The following is a 22815-nucleotide window of genomic DNA, read 5'->3' as shown; positions in this document are numbered from 1 at the left end:
CTTCTCCTTGGGAGCGTGTGAACGGGTGAGTCCCACTCCTTATTGCTCTTTCCATAAGCACAACCATGCTTATCTCTCGAGCAGAAGGAAAGTCTGGGTAAAGAGGGTTTCGCTGTATGTGGGTTTCACCCTCCAGACTGTGGAGACTATGCTGAGACAAGCCTGGCTTGGTCACAGAACTGACATTGATTTCCCAGTGAATGCTGAGCTTTTCCAGAGGTTTTCTGCTTGGGGCGAACAGCACTTTGCTGCTGCATCCACAGCAAAGCTTTAGAAGTGTGCTCTCCTGCATGAGGGAAGAAGACTTGCAAGAGAGTTGCTGCCTCTTGGGCCTTGCATTCCGGGGCACAAGACTTGCGTCCTGGGTTCACAGTGCCTTTCAAATGACAGCAGACACAGCCACCACCTTGCAGCAGCGTGCGTCGCACTGCAATGTACTCTGTGTAGACTACCAACACCTGGCATAACCAGGGTCTGTCCTTTTGCTCTGGCGTTCAGGTGTACACAGAACACAAGAGCCTTGTGCCAAGACTCCTTTCTCAGAGTGGAGCAGCACCCTTTTCCTAGTTGTCCCCTCCTGTACCCTTTAGAAGCCAGGGTTCTGTGTCACCTCAGAGGGAGTCGTTGACACTAGTCTTCCACAAGGGGTGTTCCTCAGAGCGCATACTTTCCAGCATCACTTCTGTTTGCCAACACCAAAGCCACCGTCTCCTCTCTACTCCCGAAGCGGGTATTGCGCCTTCCCCATACCTTCTCCTTGGGAGCGTGTGAACGGGTGAGTCCCTCTCCTTATTGCTCTTTCCATAAGCACAACCATGCTTATCTCTCGAGCAGAAGGAAAGTCTGGGTAAAGAGGGTTTCGCTGTATGAGAATTTCACCCTCCAGACTCTGGAGACTATGCTGAGACAAGCCTGGCTTGGCCACAGAACTGACATTGATTTCCCAGTGAATGCTGAGCTTGTCCAGAGGTTTTCTGCTTGGGGCGAACAGCACTTTGCTGCTGCATCCACTGAAAAGTTTTAGAAATTTGTTCTCCTGCATGAGGGAAGAAGACTTGCAAGAGAGTTGCTGCCTCTTGGGCCTTGCATTCTGGGGCACAAGACTCGCGTCCTGGGTTCACAGTCCCTTTCAAATGACAGCAGACACAGCCACGACCCTGTAGCAGCGTGCGTCGCACAGGAATGCACTCTGTGTAGACTACCAACACCTGGCATAACCAGGGTCTGTCCTTTTACTCTGGCATTTATGTGTACACAGAACACAAGAGCCTTGTGCCAAGACTCCTTTCTCAGAGTGGAGCAGCACCCTTGTCCTAGTTGTCTCGTCATGTACCCTTTAGAAGCCATGGTTCTGTGTCACCTCAGAGGGAGTCCATGACACTAGTCTTCCACAAGGGGTGTTCCTCATAGCGCATACTTTCCAGCATCACTTGTGTTTGTCAACACCAATGCCAAAGTCTCCTCTCTATTCCCGAAGCGTGTATTGCGCCTTCCCCATACCTTCTCCTTGGGAGCGTGTGAACGGGTGAGTCCCTCTCCTTATTGCTCTTTCCATAAGCACAACCATGCTTATCTCTCGAGCAGAAGGAAAGTCTGGGTAAAGAGGGTTTCGCTGTATGCGGGTTTCACCCTCCAGACTGTGGAGACTATGCTGAGACAAGCCTGGCTTGGCCACAGAACTGACATTGATTTCCCAGTGAATGCTGAGCTTTTCCAGAGGTTTTCTGCTTGGGGCGAACAGCACTTTGCTGCTGCATCCACAGCAAAGCTTTAGAAGTTTGCTCTCCTGCATGAGAGATCACTTGCAAGAGAGTTGCTGCCTCTTGGGCCTTGCATTCCGGGGCAGAAGACACGCGTCCTGGGTTCACAGTGCCTTTCAAATGACAGCAGACACAGCCACGACCCTGTAGCAGCGTGCGACGCACAAGAATGCACTCTGTGTAGACTAACAACACCTGGCATAACCAGGGTCTGTCCTTTTGCTCTGGCGTTCAGGTGTACACAGAACACAAGAGCCTTGTGCCAAGACACCTTACTCAGAGTGGAGCAGCTCCCTTGTCCTAGTTGTCCCCTCCTGTACCCTTTAGAAGCCAGGGTTCTGTGTCACCTCAGAGGGAATCGTTGACACTAGTCTTCCACAAGGGGTGTTTCTCAGAGCGCATACTTTCCAGCATCACTTCTGTTTGCCAACACCAAAGCCACCGTCTCCTCTCTACTCCCGAAGCGGGTATTGCGCCTTCCCCATACCTTCTCCTTGGGAGCGTGTGAACGGATGAGTCCCCCTCCTTATTGCTCTTTCCATAAGCACAACCATGCTTATCTCTCGAGCAGAAGGAAAGTCTGGGTAAAGAGGGTTTCGCTGTATGCGGGTTTCACCCTCCAGACTGTGGAGACTATGCTGAGACAAGCCTGGCTTGGCCACAGAACTGACATTGATTTCCCAGTGAATGCTGAGCTTTTCCAGGGTTTTCTGCTTGGGGCGAACAGCACTTTGCTGCTGCATCCACAGCAAAGCTTTAGAAGTTTGCTCTCCTGCATGAGGGAAGAAGAGTTGCAAGAGAGTTGCTGCCTCTTGGGCCTTGCATTCCGGGGCACAAGACTTGCGTCCTGGGTTCACAGTGCCTTTCAAATGACAGCAGACACATCCACCACCCTGTAGCAGTGTGCGTCACACAGGAATGCACTCTGTGTAGACTACCAACACCTAGCATAACCAGGGTCTGTCCTTTTGCTCTGGCGTTCAGGTGTACACAGAACACAAGAGCCTTGTGCCAAGACTCCTTTCTCAGAGTGGAGCAGCTCCCTTGTCCTAGTTGTCTCGTCATGTACCCTTTAGAAGCCAGGGTTCTGTGTCACCTCAGAGGGAGTCGATGACACTAGTCTTCCACAAGGGGTGTTCCTCAGAGCGCATACTTTCCAGCATCACTTCTGTTTGCCAACACCAAAGCCACCGTCTCCTCTCTACTCCCGAAGCCTGTATTGCGCCTTCCCCATACCTTCTCCTTGGGAGCGTGTGAACGGGTGAGTCCCTCTCCTTATTGCTCTTTCCATAAGCACAACCATGCTTATCTCTCGAGCAGAAGGAAAGTCTGGGTAAAGAGGGTTTCGCTGTATGCGGGTTTCACCCTCCAGACTGTGGAGACTATGCTGAGACAAGCTTGGCTTGGCCACAGAACTGACATTGATTTCCCAGTGAATGCTGAGCTTTTCCAGAGGTTTTCTGCTTGGGGCGAACAGCACTTTGCTGCTGCATCCACAGCAAAACTTTAGAAGTTTGCTCTCCTGCATGAGGGAAGAAGACTTGCAAGAGAGTTGCTGCCTCTTGGGCCTTGCATTCCGGGGCACAAGACTCGCGTCCTGGGTTCACAGTGCCTTTCAAATGACAGCAGACACAGCCACCACCCTGTAGCAGCGTGCGTCGCACAAGAATGCACTCTGTGTAGACTAACAACACCTGGCATAACCAGGGTCTGTCCTTTTGCTTTGGCGTTCAGGTGTACACAGAACACAAGAGCCTTGTGCCAAGACTCCTTTCACAGAGTGGAGCAACACCCTTGTCCTAGTGGTCCCCTCCTGTACCCTTTAGAAGACAGGGTTCTGTGTCACCTCAGAGGGCGTCGTTGACACTAGTCTTCCACAAGGGGTGTTCCTCAGAGCGCATACTTTCCAGCATCACTTCTGTTTGCCAACACCAAAGCCACCGTCTCCTCTCTACTCCCGAAGCGGGTATTGCGCCTTCCCCATACCTTCTCCTTGGGAGCGTGTGAACGGGTGAGTCCCTCTCCTTATTGCTCTTTCCATAAGCACAACCATACTTATCTCTCGAGCAGAAGGAAAGTCTGGGTAAAGAGGGTTTCGCTGTATGCGGGTTTCACCCTCCAGACTGTGGAGACTATGCTGAGACAAGCCTGGCTTGGCCACAGAACTGACATGATTTCCCAGTGAATGCTGAGCTTTTCCAGAGGTTTTCTGCTTGGGGCGAACAGCACTTTGCTGCTGCATCCACAGCAAAGCTTTAGAAGTTTGCTCTCCTGCATGAGGGAAGAAGACTTGCAAGAGAGTTGCTGCCTCTTGGGCCTTGCATTCCGGGGCACAAGACTCGCGTCCTGGGTTCACAGTGCCTTTCAAATGACAGCAGACACAGCCACAACCCTGTAGCAGCATGCGTCGCACAAGAATGCACTCTGTGTAGACTACCAACACCTGGCATAACCAGGGTCTGTCCCTTTGCTCTGGCGTTCAGGTGTACACAGAACACAAGAGCCTTGTGCCCAGACTCCTTTATCAGAGTGGAGCAGCACCCTTGTCCTAGTTGTCCCCTCCTGTACCCTTTAGAAGCCAGGGTTCTGTGTCACCTCAGAGGGAGTCGTTGACACTAGTCTTCCACACAGGGTATTCCAAAGAGCGCATACTTTCCAGCATCACTTCTGTTTGCCAACACCAAAGCCACCGTCTCCTCTCTACTCCCGAAGCGTGTATTGCGCCTTCCCCATACCTTCTCCTTGGGAGCGTGTGAACGGGTGAGTCCCTCTCCTTATTGCTCTTTCCATAAGCACAACCATGCTTATCTCTCGAGCAGAAGGAAAGTCTGGGTAACGAGGGTTTCGCTGTAATAGGGTTTCACCCTCCAGACTGGAGACTATGCTGAGACAAGCCTGGCTTGGCCACAGAACTGACATTGATTTCCCAGTGAATGCTGAGCTTTTCCAGAGGTTTTCTGCTTGGGGCGAACAGCACTTTGCTGCTGCATCCACAGCAAAGCTTTAGAAGTTTGCTCTCCTGCATGAGGGAAGAAGACTTGCAAGAGAGTTGCTGCCTCTTGGGCCTTGCATTCCGGGGCACAAGACTTGCGTCCTGGGTTCACAGTGCCTTTCAAATGACAGCAGACACAGCCACCACATTGCAGCAGCGTGTGTCGCACAGGAATGCACTCTGTGTAGACTACCAACACCTGGCATAACCAGGGTCTGTCCTTTTGCTCTGGCGTTCAGGTGTACACGGAACACAAGAGCCTTGTGCCAAGACACCTTTCTCAGAGTGTGCAGCTCCCTTGTCCTAGTTGTCCCCTCCTGTACCCTTTAGAAGCCAGGGTTCTGTGTCACCTCAGAGGGAGTCGTTGACACTAGTCTTCCACAAGGGGTGTTCCTCAGAGCGCATACTTTCCAGCATCACTTCTGTTTGCCAACACCAAAGCCACCGTCTCTCTCTACTCCCGAAGCGGGTATTGCGCCTTCCCCATACCTTCTACTTGGGAGTGTGTGAACGGGTGAATCCCTCTCCTTATTGCTCTTTCCATAAGCACAACCATGCTTATCTCTCGAGCAGAAGGAAAGTCTGGGTAAAGAGGGTTTCGCTGTATGCGGGTTTCACCCTCCAGACTGTGGAGACTATGCTGAGACAAGCCTGGCTTGGTCACAGAACTGACATTGATTTCACTGTGAATGCTGAGCTTTTACAGAGGTTTTCTGCTTGGGGCGAACAGCCCTTTGCTGCTGCATCCACAGCAAAGCTTTAGAAGTTTGCTCTCCTGCATGAGGGAAGAAGACTTGCAAGAGAGTTTCTGCCTCTTGGGCCTTGCATTCCGGAGCACAAGACTCGCGTCCTGGGTTCACAGTGCCTTTCAAATGACAGCAGACACAGCCACGACCCTGTAGCAGCGTGCGTCGCACAGGAATGCACTCTGTGTAGACTACCAACACCTGGCATAACCAGGGTCTGTCCTTTTGCTCTGGCGTTCAGGTGTACACAGAACACAAGACCCTTGTGCCAAGTCTCCTTTCTCAGAGTGGAGCAGCACCCTTGTCCTAGTTGTCCCCTCCTGTACCCTTTAGAAGCCAGGGTTCTGTGTCACCTCAGAGGGAGTCGATGACACTAGTCTTCCACAAGGGGTGTTCCTCAGAGCGCATACTTTCCAGCATACTTCTGTTTGTCAACACCAAAGCCACCGTCTCCTCTCTACTCCCGAAGCGGGTATTGCGCCTTCCCGTTACCTTCTCCTTGGGAGCGTGTTTTCGGGTGAGTCCCTCTCCTTATTGCTCTTTCAATAAGCACAACCATGCTTATCTCTCGAGCAGAAGGAAAGTCTGGGTAAAGAGGGTTTCACAGTATGCGGGTTTCACCCTCCAGACTGTGGAGCCTATGCTGAAACAAGCCTGGCTTGGCCACAGAACTGACATTGATTTCCCAGTGAATGCTGAGCTTTTCCAGAGGTTTTCTGCTTGGGGCGAACAGCACTTTGCTGCTGCATCCACAGCAAAGCTTTAGAAGTTTGCTCTCCTGCATGAGGGAAGAAGACTTGCAAGAGAGTTGCTGCCTCTTGGGCCTTGCATTCCGGGGCACAAGACTTGCGTCCTGGGTTCACAGTGCCTTTCAAATGACAGCAGACACAGCCACCACCTTGCAGCAGCGTGCGTCGCACAGGAATGCACTCTGTGTAGACTACCAACACCTGGCATAACCAGGGTCTGTCCTTTTGCTCTGGCGTTCAGGTGTACACATAACACAAGAGCCTTCTGCCAAGACTCCTTTCTCAGAGTGGAGCAGCACCCTTGTCCTAGTTGTCCCCTCCTGTACCCTTTAGAAGCCAGGGTTCTGTGTCACCTCAGAGGGAGTCGTTGACACTAGTCTTCCACAAGGGGTGTTCCACAGAGCGCATACTTTCCAGCATCACTTCTGTTTGCCAACACCAAAGCCACCGTCTCCTCTCTACTCCCGAAGCGTGTATTGCGCCTTCCCCATACCTTCTCCTTGGGAGTGTGTGAACGGGTGAGTCCCTCTCCTTATTGCTCTTTCCATAAGCACAACCATGCTTATCTCTCGAGCAGAAGGAAAGTCTGGGTAAAGAGGGTTTCGCTGTATACGGGTTTCACCCTCCAGACTGTGGAGACTATGCTGAGACAAGCCTGGCTTGGCCACAGAACTGACATTGATTTCCCAGTGAATGCTGTGCTTTTTCAGAGGTTTTCTGCTTGGGGCGAACAGCACTTTGCTGCTGCATCCACAGCAAAGCTTTAGAAGTTTGCTCTCCTGCATGAGGGAAGAAGACTTGCAAGAGAGTTGCTGCCTCTTGGGCCTTGCATTCCGGGGCACAAGACTCGCGTCCTGGGTTCACAGTGCCTTTCAAATGACAGCAGACACAGCCACGACCCTGTAGCAGCCTGCGTCGCACAGGAATGCACTCTGTGTAGACTACCAACACCTGGCATAACCAGGGTCTGTCCTTTTGCTCTGGAGTTCAGGTGTACACAGAACACAAGAGCTTTCTGCCAAGACTCCTTTCTCAGAGTGGAGCAGCACCCTTGTCCTAGTTGTCCCCTCCTGTACCCTTTAGAAGCCAGGGTTCTGTGTCACCTCAGAGGGAGTCGTTGACACTAGTCTTCCACAAGGGGTGTTCCTCAGAGCGCATATTTTCCAGCATCACTTCTGTTTGCCAACACCAAAGCCAAAGTCTCCTCTCTACTCCCGAAGCGGGTATTGCGCCTTCCCCATACCTTCTCCTTGGGAACATGTGAACGGGTGAGTCCCTCTCCTTATGGCACTTTCCATAAGCACAACCATGCTTATCTCTCGAGCAGAAGGAAAGTCTGGGTAAAGAGGGTTTCGCTGTATGCGGGTTTCACCCTCCAGACTGTGGAGACTATGCTGAGACAAGCCTGGCTTGGCCAAAGAACTGACATTGATTTCCCAGTGAATGCTGAGCTTTTCCAGAGGTTTTCTGCTTGGGGCGAACAGCCCTTTGCTGCTGCATCCACAGCAAAGCTTTAGAAGTTTGCTCTCCTGCATGAGGGAAGAAGACTTGCAAGAGAGTTGCTGCCTCTTGGGCCTTGCATTCCAGGGCACAAGACTCGCGTCCTGGGTTCACAGTGCCTTTCAAATGACAGCAGACACAGCCACGACTCTGTAGCAGCGTGCGTCGCACAGGAATGCACTCTGTGTAGACTACCAACACCTGGCATAACCAGGGTCTGTCCTTTTGCTCTGGCGTTCAGATGTACACAGAACACAAGAGCCTTGTGCCAAGACTCCTTTCTCAGAGTGGAGCAGCACCCTTGTCCTAGTTGTCCCCTCCTGTACCCTTTAGAAGCCAGGGTTCTGTGTCACCTCAGAGTGAGTCGTTGACACTAGTCTTCCACAAGGGGTGTTCCTCAGAGCGCATACTTTCCAGCATACTTCTGTTTGCCAACACCAAATCCAAAGTCTCCTCTCTACTCCCGAAGCGGGTATTGCGCCTTCCCCATACCTTCTCCTTGGGAGCGTGTGAACGGGTGAGTCCCTCTCCTTATTGCTCTTTCCATAAGCACAACCATGCTTATCTCTCGAGCAGAAGGAAAGTCTGGGTAAAGAGGGTTCCGCTGTATGCGGGTTTTACCCTCCAGACTGTGGAGACTATGCTGAGACAAGCCTGGCTTGGCCACAGAACTGACATTGATTTCCCAGTGAATGCTGAGCTTTTCCAGAGGTTTTCTGCTTGGGGCGAACAGCACTTTGCTGCTGCATCCACAGCAAAGCTTTAGAAGTTTGCTCTCATGCATGAGGGAAGAAGACTTGCAAGAGAGTTGCTGCCTCTTGGGCCTTGCATTCCGGGGCACAAGACTCGCGTCCTGGGTTCACAGTGCCTTTCAAATGACAGCAGACACAGCCACGACCCTGTAGCAGCGTGCGTCGCACAGGAATGCACTCTGTGTAGACTACCAACACCTGGCTTAACCAGGGTCTGTCCTTTTGCTCTGGCGTTCAGGTGTACACAGAACAAAAGAGCCTTGTGCCAAGTCTCCTTTCTCAGAGTGGAGCAGCACCCTTGTCCTAGTTGTCCCCTCCTGTACCCTTTAGAAGCCAGGGTTCTATGTCACCTCAGAGGGAGTCGATGACAGTAGTCTTCCACAAGGGTTGTTCCTCAGAGCGAATACTTTCCAGCATTACTTCTGTTTGCCAACACCAAAGCCACCGTCTCCTCTATACTCCCGAAGCTGGTATTGCGCCTTCCCCATACCTTCTCCTTGGGAACGTGTGTACGGGTGAGTCCCTCTCCTTATTGCTCTTTCCATAAGCACAACCATGCTTATCTCTCGAGCAGAAGGAAAGTCTGGGTAAAGAGGGTTTCGCTGTATGCGGGTTTCACCCTCCAGACTGTGGAGACTATGCTGAGACAAGCCTGGCTTGGCCACAGAACTGACATTGATTTCCCAGTGAATGCTGAGCTTTTCCAGAGGTTTTCTGCTTGGGGCGAAGAGCACTTTGCTGCTGCATCCACAGCAAAGCTTTAGAAGTTTGCTCTCCTGCATGAGGGAAGAAGACTTGCAAGAGAGTTGCTGCCTCTTGGGCCTTGCATTCCGGGGCACAAGACTCGCGTCCTGGGTTCACAGTGCCTTTCAAATGACAGCAGACACAGCCACGACCCTGTAGCAGCCTGCGTCGCACAGGAATGCACTCTGTGTAGACTACCAACACCTGGCATAACCAGGGTCTGTGCTTTTGCTCTGGAGTTCAGGTGTACACAGAACACAAGAGCCTTCTGCCAAGACTCCTTTCTCAGAGTGGAGCAGCACCCTTGTCCTAGTTGTCCCCTCCTGTACCCTTTAGAACCCAGGGTTCTGTGTCACCTCAGAGGGAGTCGTTGACACTAGTCTTCCACAAGGGGTGTTCCTCAGAGCGCATATTTTCCAGCATCACTTCTGTTTGCCAACACCAAAGCCAAAGTCTCCTCTCTACACCCGAAGCGGGTATTGCGCCTTCCCCATACCTTCTCCTTGGGAACATGTGAACGGGTGAGTCCCTCTCCTTATGGCACTTTCCATAAGCACAACCATGCTTATCTCTCGAGCAGAAGGAAAGTCTGGGTAAAGAGGGTTTCGCTGTATGCGGGTTTCACCCTCCAGACTGTGGAGACTATGCTGAGACAAGCCTGGCTTGGCCAAAGAACTGACATTGATTTCCCAGTGAATGCTGAGCTTTTCCAGAGGTTTTCTGCTTGGGGCGAACAGCCCTTTGCTGCTGCATCCACAGCAAAGCTTTAGAAGTTTGCTCTCCTGCATGAGGGAAGAAGACTTGCAAGAGAGTTGCTGCCTCTTGGGCCTTGCATTCCAGGGCACAAGACTCGCGTCCTAGGTTCACAGTGCCTTTCAAATGACAGCAGACACAGCCACGACTCTGTAGCAGCGTGCGTCGCACAGGAATGCACTCTGTGTAGACTACCAACACCTGGCATAACCAGGGTCTGTCCTTTTGCTCTGGCGTTCAGATGTACACAGAACACAAGAGCCTTGTGCCAAGACTCCTTTCTCAGAGTGGAGCAGCACCCTTGTCCTAGTTGTCCCCTCCTGTACCCTTTAGAAGCCAGGGTTCTGTGTCACCTCAGAGTGAGTCGTTGACACTAGTCTTCCACAAGGGGTGTTCCTCAGAGCGCATACTTTCCAGCATACTTCTGTTTGCCAACACCAAATCCAAAGTCTCCTCTCTACTCCCGAAGCGGGTATTGCGCCTTCCCCATACCTTCTCCTTGGGAGCGTGTGAACGGGTGAGTCCCTCTCCTTATTGCTCTTTCCATAAGCACAACCATGCTTATCTCTCGAGCAGAAGGAAAGTCTGGGTAAAGAGGGTTCCGCTGTATGCGGGTTTTACCCTCCAGACTGTGGAGACTATGCTGAGACAAGCCTGGCTTGGCCACAGAACTGACATTGATTTCCCAGTGAATGCTGAGCTTTTCCAGAGGTTTTCTGCTTGGGGCGAACAGCACTTTGCTGCTGCATCCACAGCAAAGCTTTAGAAGTTTGCTCTCATGCATGAGGGAAGAAGACTTGCAAGAGAGTTGCTGCCTCTTGGGCCTTGCATTCCGGGGCACAAGACTCGCGTCCTGGGTTCACAGTGCCTTTCAAATGACAGCAGACACAGCCACGACCCTGTAGCAGCGTGCGTCGCACAGGAATGCACTCTGTGTAGACTACCAACACCTGGCTTAACCAGGGTCTGTCCTTTTGCTCTGGCGTTCAGGTGTACACAGAACACAAGAGCCTTGTGCCAAGTCTCCTTTCTCAGAGTGGAGCAGCACCCTTGTCCTAGTTGTCCCCTCCTGTACCCTTTAGAAGCCAGGGTTCTATGTCACCTCAGAGGGAGTCGATGACACTAGTCTTCCACAAGGGTTGTTCCTCAGAGCGAATACTTTCCAGCATTACTTCTGTTTGCCAACACCAAAGCCACCGTCTCCTCTATACTCCCGAAGCTGGTATTGCGCCTTCCCCATACCTTCTCCTTGGGAACGTGTGTACGGGTGAGTCCCTCTCCTTATTGCTCTTTCCATAAGCACAACCATGCTTATCTCTCGAGCAGAAGGAAAGTCTGGGTAAAGAGGGTTTCGCTGTATGCGGGTTTCACCCTCCAGACTGTGGAGACTATGCTGAGACAAGCCTGGCTTGGCCACAGAACTGACATTGATTTCCCAGTGAATGCTGAGCTTTTCCAGAGGTTTTCTGCTTGGGGCGAAGAGCACTTTGCTGCTGCATCCACAGCAAAGCTTTAGAAGTTTGCTCTCCTGCATGAGGGAAGAAGACTTGCAAGAGAGTTGCTGCCTCTTGGGCCTTGCATTCCGGGGCACAAGACTCGCGTCCTGGGTTCACAGTGCCTTTCAAATGACAGCAGACACAGCCACGACCCTGTAGCAGCCTGCGTCGCACAGGAATGCACTCTGTGTAGACTACCAACACCTGGCATAACCAGGGTCTGTGCTTTTGCTCTGGAGTTCAGGTGTACACAGAACACAAGAGCCTTCTGCCAAGACTCCTTTCTCAGAGTGGAGCAGCACCCTTGTCCTAGTTGTCCCCTCCTGTACCCTTTAGAACCCAGGGTTCTGTGTCACCTCAGAGGGAGTCGTTGACACTAGTCTTCCACAAGGGGTGTTCCTCAGAGCGCATATTTTCCAGCATCACTTCTGTTTGCCAACACCAAAGCCAAAGTCTCCTCTCTACTCCCGAAGCGGGTATTGCGCCTTCCCCATACCTTCTCCTTGGGAGCATGTGAACGGGTGAGTCCCTCTCCTTATGGCACTTTCCATAAGCACAACCATGCTTATCTCTCGAGCAGAAGGAAAGTCTGGGTAAAGAGGGTTTCGCTGTATGCGGGTTTCACCCTCCAGACTGTGGAGACTATGCTGAGACAAGCCTGGCTTGGCCACAGAACTGACATTGATTTCCCAGTGAATGCTGAGCTTTTCCAGAGGTTTTCTGCTTGGGGCGAACAGCCCTTTGCTGCTGCATCCACAGCAAAGCTTTAGAAGTTTGCTCTCCTGCATGAGGGAAGAAGACTTGCAAGAGAGTTGCTGCCTCTTGGGCCTTGCATTCCGGGGCACAAGACTCGCGTCCTGGGATCACAGTGCCTTTCAAATGACAGCAGACACAGCCACGACTCTGTAGCAGCGTGCGTCGCACAGGAATGCACTCTGTGTAGACTACCAACACCTGGCATAACCAGGGTCTGTCCTTTTGCTCTGGCGTTCAGATGTACACAGAACACAAGAGCCTTGTGCCAAGACTCCTTTCTCAGAGTGGAGCAACACCCTTGTGCTAGTTGTCCCCTCCTGTACCCTTTAGAAGCCAGGGTTCTGTGTCACCTCAGAGTGAGTCGTTGACACTAGTCTTCCACAAGGGGTGTTCCTCAGAGCGCATACTTTCCAGCATACTTCTGTTTGCCAACACCAAATCCAAAGTCTCCTCTCTACTCCCGAAGCGGGTATTGCGCCTTCCCCATACCTTCTCCTTGGGAGCGTGTGAACGGGTGAGTCCCTCTCCTTATTGCTCTTTCCATAAGCACAACCATGCTTATCTCTCGAGCAGAAGGAAAGTCTGGGTAAAGAGGGTTCCGCTGTATGCGGGTTTTACCCTCCAGACTGTGGAGACTATGCTGAGACAAGCCTGGCTTGGCCACAGAACTGACATTGATTTCCCAGTGAATGCTGAGCTTTTCCAGAGGTTTTCTGCTTGGGGCGAACAGCACTTTGCTGCTGCATCCACAGCAAAGCTTTAGAAGTTTGCTCTCATGCATGAGGGAAGAAGACTTGCAAGAGAGTTGCTGCCTCTTGGGCCTTGCATTCCGGGGCACAAGACTCGCGTCCTGGGTTCACAGTGCCTTTCAAATGACAGCAGACACAGCCACGACCCTGTAGCAGCGTGCGTCGCACAGGAATGCACTCTGTGTAGACTACCAACACCTGGCTTAACCAGGGTCTGTCCTTTTGCTCTGGCGTTCAGGTGTACACAGAACACAAGAGCCTTGTGCCAAGTCTCCTTTCTCAGAGTGGAGCAGCACCCTTGTCCTAGTTGTCCCCTCCTGTACCCTTTAGAAGCCAGGGTTCTATGTCACCTCAGAGGGAGTCGATGACAGTAGTCTTCCACAAGGGTTGTTCCTCAGAGCGAATACTTTCCAGCATTACTTCTGTTTGCCAACACCAAAGCCACCGTCTCCTCTATACTCCCGAAGCTGGTATTGCGCCTTCCCCATACCTTCTCCTTGGGAACGTGTGTACGGGTGAGTCCCTCTCCTTATTGCTCTTTCCATAAGCACAACCATGCTTATCTCTGGAGCAGAAGGAAAGTCTGGGTAAAGAGGGTTTCGCTGTATGCGGGTTTCACCCTCCAGACTGTGGAGACTATGCTGAGACAAGCCTGGCTTGGCCACAGAACTGACATTGATTTCCCAGTGAATGCTGAGCTTTTCCAGAGGTTTTCTGCTTGGGGCGAACAGCACTTTGCTGCTGCATCCACAGCAAAGCTTTAGAAGTTTGCTCTCATGCATGAGGGAAGAAGACTTGCAAGAGAGTTGCTGCCTCTTGGGCCTTGCATTCCGGGGCACAAGACTCGCGTCCTGGGTTCACAGTGCCTTTCAAATGACAGCAGACACAGCGACGACCCTGTAGCAGCGTTCGTCGCAAAAGAATTCTCTCTGTGTAGACTAACAACACCTGGCATAACCAGGGTCTGTCCTTTTGCTCTGGCTTTCAGGTGTACACGGAACACAAGAGCCTTGTGCCAAGACACCTTTCTCAGAGTGGAGCAGCTCCCTTGTCCTAGTTGTCCCCTCCTGTACCCTTTAGAAGCCAGGGTTCTGTGTCACCTCAGAGGGAGTCGTTGACACTAGTCTTCCACAAGGGGTGTTCCTCAGAGCGCATACTTTCCAGCATCACTTCTGTTTGCCAACACCAAAGCCACCGTCTCTCTCTACTCCCGAAGCGGGTATTGCGCCTTCCCGATACCTTCTCCTTGGGAACGTGTGAACGGGTGAATCCCTCTCCTTATTGCTCTTTCCATAAGCACAACCATGCTTATCTCTCGAGCAGAAGGAAAGTCTGGGTAAAGAGGGTTTCGCTGTATGCGGATTTCACCCTCCAGATAGTGGAGACTATGCTGAAACAATCCTGGCTTGGCCACAGAACTGACATTGATTTCCCAGTGAATGCTGAGCTTTTCCAGAGGTTTTCTGCTTGGGGCGAACAGCACTTTGCTGCTGCATCCACAGCAAAGCTTTAGAAGTTTGCTCTCCTGCATGAGGGAAGAAGACTTGCAAGAGAGTTGCTGCCTCTTGGGCCTTGCATTCCGGGGCACAAGACACGCGTCCTGGGTTCACAGTGCCTTTCAAATGACAGCAGACACAGCCACCACCTTGCAGCAGCGTGCGTCGATCAGGAATGCACTCTGTGTAGACTACCAACACCTGGCATAACCAGGGTCTGTCCTTTTGCTCTTGCTTTCAGGTGTACACAGAACACAAGAGCCTTCTGCCAAGACTCCTTTCTCAGAGTGGAGCAGCACCCTTGTCCTAGTTGTCCCCTCCTGTACCCTTTAGAAGCCAGGGTTCTGTGTCACCTCAGAGGGAGTCGTTGACACTAGACTTCCACAAGGGGTGTTCCACAGAGCGCATACTTTCCAGCATCACTTCTGTTTGCCAACACCAAAGCCACCGTCTCCTCTCTACTCCCGAAGCGTGTATTGCGCCTTCCCCATACCTTCTCCTTGGGAGCGTGTGAACGGGTGAGTCCCTCTCCTTATTGCTCTTTCCATAAGCACAACCATGCTTATCTCTCGAGCAGAAGGAAAGTCTGGGTAAAGAGGGTTTCGCTGTATACGGGTTTCACCCTCCAGACTGTGGAGACTATGCTGAGACAAGCCTGGCTTGGCCACAGAACTGACATTGATTTCCCAGTGAATGCTGAGCTTTTCCAGAGGTTTTCTGCTTGGGGCGAACAGCACTTTGCTGCTGCATCCACAGCAAAGCTTTAGAAGTTTGCTCTCCTGCATGAGGGAAGAAGACTTGCAAGAGAGTTGCTGCCTCTTGGGCCTTGCATTCCGGGGCACAAGACTCGCGTCCTGGGTTCACAGTGCCTTTCAAATGACAGCAGACACAGCCACGACCCTGTAGCAGCGTGCGTCGCACAGGAATGCACTCTGTGTAGACTACCAACACCTGGCATAACCAGGGTCTGTCCTTTTGCTCTGGAGTTCAGGTGTACACAGAACTCAAGAGCCTTCTGCCAAGACTCCTTTCTCAGAGTGGAGCAGCACCCTTGTGCTAGTTGTCCCCTCCTGTACCCTTTAGAAGCCAGGGTTCTGTGTCACCTCAGAGTGAGTCGTTGACACTAGTCTTCCACAAGGGGTGTTCCTCAGAGCGCATACTTTCCAGCATACTTCTGTTTGCCAACACCAAAGCCAAAGTCTCCTCTCTACTCCCGAAGCGGGTATTGCGCCTTCCCCATACCTTCTCCTTGGGAGCGTGTGAACGGGTGAGTCCCTCTCCTTATTGCTCTTTCCATAAGCACAACCATACTTATCTCTCGAGCAGAAGGAAAGTCTGGGTAAAGAGGGTTTCGCTGTATGCGGGTTTTACCCTCCAGACTGTGGAGACTATGCTGAGACAAGCCTGGCTTGGCCACAGAACTGACATTGATTTCCCAGTGAATGCTGAGCTTTTCCAGAGGTTTTCTGCTTGGGGCGAACAGCACTTTGCTGCTGCATCCACAGCAAAGCTTTAGAAGTTTGCTCTCATGCATGAGGGAAGAAGACTTGCAAGAGAGTTGCTGCCTCTTGGGCCTTGCATTCCGGGGCACAAGACTCGCGTCCTGGGTTCACAGTGCCTTTCAAATGACAGCAGACACAGCCACGACCCTGTAGCAGCGTGCGTCCCACAGGAATGCACTCTGTGTAGACTACCAACACCTGGCTTAACCAGGGTCTGTCCTTTTGCTCTGGCGTTCAGGTGTACACAGAACACAAGAGCCTTGTGCCAAGTCTCCTTTCTCAGAGTGGAGCAGCACCCTTGTCCTAGTTGTCCCCTCCTGTACCCTTTAGAAGCCAGGGTTCTATGTCACCTCAGAGGGAGTCGATGACACTAGTCTTCCACAAGGGTTGTTCCTCAGAGCGAATACTTTCCAGCATTACTTCTGTTTGCCAACACCAAAGCCACCGTCTCTTCTATACTCCCGAAGCTGGTATTGCGCCTTCCCCATACCTTCTCCTAGGGAGCGTGTGTACGGGTGAGTCCCTCTCCTTATTGCTCTTTCCATAAGCACAACCATGCTTATCTCTGGAGCAGAAGGAAAGTCTGGGTAAAGAGGGTTTCGCTGTATGCGGGTTTCACCCTCCAGACTGTGGAGACTATGCTGAGACAAGCCTGGCTTGGCCACAGAACTGACATTGATTTCCCAGTGAATGCTGAGCTTTTCCAGAGGTTTTCTGCTTGGGGTGAACAGCACTTTGCTGCTGCATCCACAGCAAAGCTTTAGAAGTTTGCTCTCATGCATGAGGGAAGAAGACTTGCAAGAGAGTTGCTGCCTCTTGGGCCTTGCATTCCGGGGCACAAGACTCGCGTCCTGGGTTCACAGTGCCTTTCAAATGACAGCAGACACAGCGACGACCCTGTAGCAGCGTTCGTCGCAAAAGAATTCTCTCTGTGTAGACTAACAACACCTGGCATAACCAGGGTCTGTCCTTTTGCTCTGGCGTTCAGGTGTACACGGAATACAAGAGCCTTGTGCCAAGACACCTTTCTCAGAGTGGAGCAGCTCCCTTGTCCTAGTTGTCCCCTCCTGTACCCTTTAGAAGCCAGGGTTCTGTGTCACCTCAGAGGGAGTCGTTGACACTAGTCTTCCACAAGGGGTGTTCCTCAGAGCGCATACTTTCCAGCATCACTTCTGTTTGCCAACACCAAAGCCACCGTCTCTCTCTACTCCCGAAGCGGGTATTGCGCCTTCCCGATACCTTCTCCTTGGGAACGTGTGAACGGGTGAATCCCTCTCCTTATTGCTCTTTCCATAAGCACAAACATGCTTATCTCTCGAGCAGAAGGAAAGTCTGGGTAAAGAGGGTTTCGCTGTATGCGGGTTTCACCCTCCAGACTGTGGAGACTATGCTGAAACAAGCCTGGCTTGGCCACAGAACTGACATTGATTTCCCAGTGAATGCTGAGCTTTTCCAGAGGTTTTCTGCTTGGGGCGAACAGCCCTTTGCTGCTGCATCCACAGCAAAGCTTTAGAAGTTTGCTCTCCTGCATGAGGGAAGAAGACTTGCAAGAGAGTTGCTGCCTCTTGGGCCTTGCATTCCGGGGCCCAAGACTCGCGTCCTGGGTTCACAGTGCCTTTCAAATGACAGCAGACACAGCCACGACTCTGTAGCAGCGTGCGTCGCACAGGAATGCACTCAGTGTAGACTACCAACACCTGGCATAACCAGGGTCTGTCCTTTTGCTCTGGCGTTCAGGTGTACACAGAACACAAGAGCCTCGTGCCAAGACTCCTTTCTCAGAGTGGAGCAGCACCCTTGTCCTAGTTGTCTCGTCATGTACCCTTTAGAAGCCAGGGTTCTGTGTCACTTCAGAGGGAGTCGTTGACACTAGTCTTCCACAAGGGGTGTTCCTCAGAGCGCATACTTTCCAACATCACTTCTGTTTGCCAACACCAAAGCCACCGTCTCCTCTCTACACCCGAAGCGGGTATTGCGCCTTCCCCATACCTTCTCCTTGGGAGCGTGTGAACGGGTGAGTCCCTCTCCTTATTGCTCTTTCCATAATCACAACCATGCTTATCTCTCGAGCAGAAGGAATGTCTGGGCAAAGAGGTTTTCGCTCTATGCGGGTTTCACTCTCGGGACTGTGAAGTCTAGGTTGAGACAAGCCTGGGATGGCCACAGAACTGACATTGATTTCCCAGTAAATGCTGAGCTTTTCCAAGGCTTTCTGCATGGGGCGAACAGTACTTTGCTCCTGCATCCTCAGCAAAGCTTTAGAAGATCACTCTCCTGCATGAGGGAAGAAGACTTGCAAGAGAGTTGCTGCCTCTTGGTCCTTGAATTCCGCGGCACAAGTGTCACGCCCTGGGTTCACACTGAATCTCCAATGTCACCAACACAGCTACGACCTTGTAGCTGCGTGCGTCGCCCAGGATTGCACTATGTGTCGACTCTCAACACCAGGCATAAGCAGGTTCTGGCCCTTTGCTCTGGCGTTCAGGCGTACACAGAATACAAGAGCCTTCTTCCAAGATTCCTTTCTCAGAGTGGAGCAGCACCCTTGCCATAGTTGTCCCCTCCTGTACCCTTAAAGCCAGGGTTCTGTGTCACCTCACAGGGAGTCGTTGACACTAGTCTACCACAACGGGTGTTCCTCAGATCGCATACTTTCCAGCATCGCTTCTGTTTGCCAACAACAAAGCCTATGTCTCCTCTCTACTCCTGATGCGGTGATTGTACCTTCCCCATACCTTCTCCTTGGGAGCGTGTGAACGGGTGAGTCCCTCTCCTTATTGCTCTTTCCATAAGCACAACCATGCTTATCTCTCGAGCAGAAGGAAAGTCAGGGTAAAGAGGGTTTCGCTGTATGCGGGATTCACCATCCAGACTGTGGAGACTATGCTGAGACAACCGTGGATTGGCCACAGAACTGACATTGATTTCCCAGTGAATGCTGAGCTTTTCCAGTGGTTTTCTTCATGGCGCGAACAGCACTTTGCTGCTGCATCCTCAGCAAAGCTTTAGAATTTCACTCTCCAGCTTGAGGGAAGAAGACTTGCAAGAGAGTTGCTGCCTCTTGGGCCTTGCATTCCGTGGTCAAGTGTCACGCCCTGGGTTCACACTGCCTCTCCAATGTCAGCAAACCTAGCCACGACCCTGTAGCAAGGTGCTTCGCCTAGGATTGCACTATGTGTCGACTGTCAACACCAGGCATATCCAGGTTCTGGCCTTTTGCTCTGGTGTTCAGGCGTACACAGAATACAAGAGCCTTCTTCCAATACTCCGTTCTCAGAATGGAGCAGCCCCCTTGTCATAGTTGTCCCCTCCTGTACCCTTAAAGCCAGGGGTCTGTGTCACCTCACAGGGAGTCGTTGACACTAGTCTTCCACAAGGGGTGTTCCTCAGATCGCATATTTTCCAGCATCGCTTCGGTTTGCCAACAACAAAGCCTATGTCTCCTCTCTATTCCTGATGCGGTGTTTGCGCCTTGCACATACCTTCTCCTTGGGAGCGTGTGAACGGGTGAGTCCCTCTCCTTATTGCTCTTTCCATAAGCACAACCATGCTATCTCTCGAGCAGAAGGAAAGTCTGGGTAAAGAGTGTTTCGCTGTATGCGGGTTTCACCCTCCAGACTGTGGCGACTATGCTGAGACAAGCCTGGCTTGGCCACAGAACTGACATTGATTTCCCAGTGAATGCTGAGCTTTTCCAGAGGTTTTCTGCTTGGGGCGAACAGCACTTTGCTGCTGCATCCACAGCAAAGCTTTAGAAGTTTGCTCTCATGCATGAGGGAAGAAGACTTGCAAGAGAGTTGCTGCCTCTTGGGCCTTGCATTCCGGGGCACAAGACTCGCGTCCTGGGTTCACAGTGCCTTTCAAATGACAGCAGACACAGCCACGACCCTGTAGCAGCGTGCGTCGCACAGGAATGCACTCTGTGTAGACTACCAACACCTGGCATAACCAGGGTCTGTCCTTTTGCTCTGGCGTTCAGGTGTACACAGAACACAAGAGCCTTGTGCCAGACTCCTTTCTCAGAGTGGAGCAGCACCCTTGTCCTAGTTGTCCCCTCCTGTACCCTTTAGAAGCCAGGGTTCTGTGTCACCTCAGAGGGAGTCGTTGCACTAATCTTCCACAAGAGGTGTTCCTCAGAGCGCATACTTTACAGCATCACTTCTGTTTGCCAACACCAAAGCCAACGTCTCCTCTCTACTCCCGAAGCTGGTATTGCGCCTTCCCTATACCTTCTCCTTGGGAGCGTGTGAAAGGGTGAGTCCCTCTCCTTATTGCTCTTTCCATAAGCACAACCATGCTTATCTCTCGAGCAGAAGGAAAGTCAGGGTAAAGAGGGTTTCGCTGTATGCGGGTTTCACCCTCCAGACTGTGGAGACTATGCTGAGACAAGCCTGGCTTGGCCACAGAACTGACATTGATTTCCCAGTGAATGCTGAGCTTTTCCAGTGGTTTTCTTCATGGCGCGAACAGCACTTTGCTGCTGCATCCTCAGCAAAGCTTTAGAAGTTCACTCTCCTGCATGAGGGAAGAAGACTTGCAAGAGAGTTGCTGCATCTTGGGCCTTGATTTCCGCGGTCAAGTGTCCGCCCTGGGTTCACACTGCCTCTCCAATGTCAGCAGACCTAGCCACGACCCTGTAGCAGCGTGCGTCGCCTAGGATTGCACTATGTGTCGACTGTCAACCCCAGGCATATCCAGGTTCTGGCCTTTTGCTCTGGCGTTCAGGCGTAAACAGAATACAAGAGCCTTCTTCCAATACTCCGTTCTCAGATTGGAGCAGCCCCCTTGTCATAGTTGTCCCCTCCTGTACCCTTAAAGCCAGGGGTCTGTGTCACCTCTCAGGGAGTCGTTGACACTAGTCTTCCTCAAGGGTTGTTCCTCAGATCGCATACTTTCCAGCATCGCTTCGGTTTGCCAACAACAAAGCCTATGTCTCTTCTCTACTCCTGATGCGGTGTTTGCGCCTTGCACATACCTTCTCCTTGGGAGCGTGTGAACGGGTGAGTCCCTCTCCTTATTGCTCTTTCCATAAGCACAACCATGCTTATCTCTCGAGCAGAAGGAAAGTCTGGGTAAAGAGGGTTTCGCTGTATGCGGGTTTCACCCTCCAGCCTGTGGAGACTATGCTGAGACAAGTCTGGCTTGGCGACAGAACTGACATTGATTTCCCAGTGAATGCTGAGCTTTTCCAGAGGTTTTCTGATTGGGGCGAACAGCACTTTGCTGCTGCATCCACAGCAAAGCTTTAGAAGTTTGCTCTCCTGCATGAGGGAAGAAGACTTGCAAGAGAGTTGCTGCCTCTTGGGCCTTGCATTCCGGCGCACAAGACTCGCGTCCTGGGTTCACAGTGCCTTTCAAATGACAGTAGACACAGCCACGACCCTGTAGCAGCGTGCGTCGCACAGGAATGCACTCTGTGTAGACTACCAACACCTGGCATAACCAGTGTCTGTCCTTTTGCTCTGGCGTTCAGGTGTACACAGAACACAAGAGCCTTGTGCCAAGACTCCTTTCTCAGAGTAGAGCAGCACCCTTGTCCTAGTTGTCCCGTCATGTACCCTTAAGAAGCTAGGGTTCTGTGTCACCTCCGAGGGAGTCGATGACACTAGTCTTCCACAAGGGGTGTTCCTCATAGCGCACACTCTCCAGCATCACTTCTGTTTGCCAACACCAAAGCCGTCTCCTCTCTACTCCCGAAGCGGGTATTGCGCCTTCCCCATACCTTCTCCTTGGGAGCGTGTGAACGGGTGAGTCCCTCTCCTTATTGCTCTTTCCATAAGCACAACCATGCTTATCTCTCGAGCAGAAGGAAAGTCTGGGTAAAGAGGGTTTCGCTGTATGCGGGTTTCACCCTCCAGACTGTGGAGACTATGCTGAGACAAGCCTGGCTTGGCCACAGAACTGACATTGATTTCCCAGTGAATGCTGAGCTTTTCCAGAGGTTTTCTGCTTGGGGCGAACAGCACTTTGCTTCTACATCCACAGCAAAGCTTTAGAAGTTTGCTCTCCTGCTTGAGGGAAGAAGACTTGCAAGAGAGTTGCTGCCTCTTGGGCCTTGCATTCCGGGGCACAAGACTCGCGTCCTGGGTTCACAGTGCCTTTCAAATGACAGCAGACACAGCCACGACCCTGTAGCAGCATGCGTCGCACAGGAATGCACTCTGTGTAGACTACCAACACCTGGCATAACCAGGGTCTGTCCTTTTGCTCTGGCGTTCAGTTGTACACAGAACACAAGAGCCTTGTGCCAAGACTCCTTTCTCAGAGTCGAGCAACACCCTTGTCCTAGTTGTCCCCTCCTGTACCCTTTAGAAGCCAGGGTTCTGTTTCACCTCAGAGGGAGTCGTTGACACTAGTCTTCCACAAGGGGTGTTCCTCAGAGCGCATACTTTCCAGCATCACTTCTGTTTGCCAACACCAAAGCCACCGTCTCCTCTCTACTCCCGAAGCGGGTATTGCGCTTTCCCCATACCTTCACCTTGGGAGCGTGTGAACGGATGAGTCCCTCTCCTTATTGCTCTTTCCATAAGCACAACTATGCTTATCTCTCGAGCAGAAGGAAAGTCTGGGTAAAGAGGGTTTCGCTGTATGCGGGTTTCACCCTCCAGATGTGGAGACTATGCTGAGACAAGGCTGGCTTGGCCACAGAACTGAAATGATTTCCCAGTGAATGCTGAGCTTTTCCAGAGGTTTTCTGCTTGGGGCGAACTGCAGTTTGCTGCTGCATCCACAGCAAAGCTTTAGAAGTTTGCTCTCTTGCATGAGGGAAGAAGACTTGCAAGAGAGTTGCTGCCTCTTGGGCCTTGCATTCCGGGGCAGA

The sequence above is a fragment of the Neovison vison genome, chromosome 9, assembly GCF_020171115.1.
Source record: "Neovison vison isolate M4711 chromosome 9, ASM_NN_V1, whole genome shotgun sequence".
NCBI classification, from domain to species: Eukaryota; Metazoa; Chordata; class Mammalia; order Carnivora; family Mustelidae; genus Neogale; species Neogale vison.
This window is presented reverse-complemented; position numbering follows the sequence as displayed.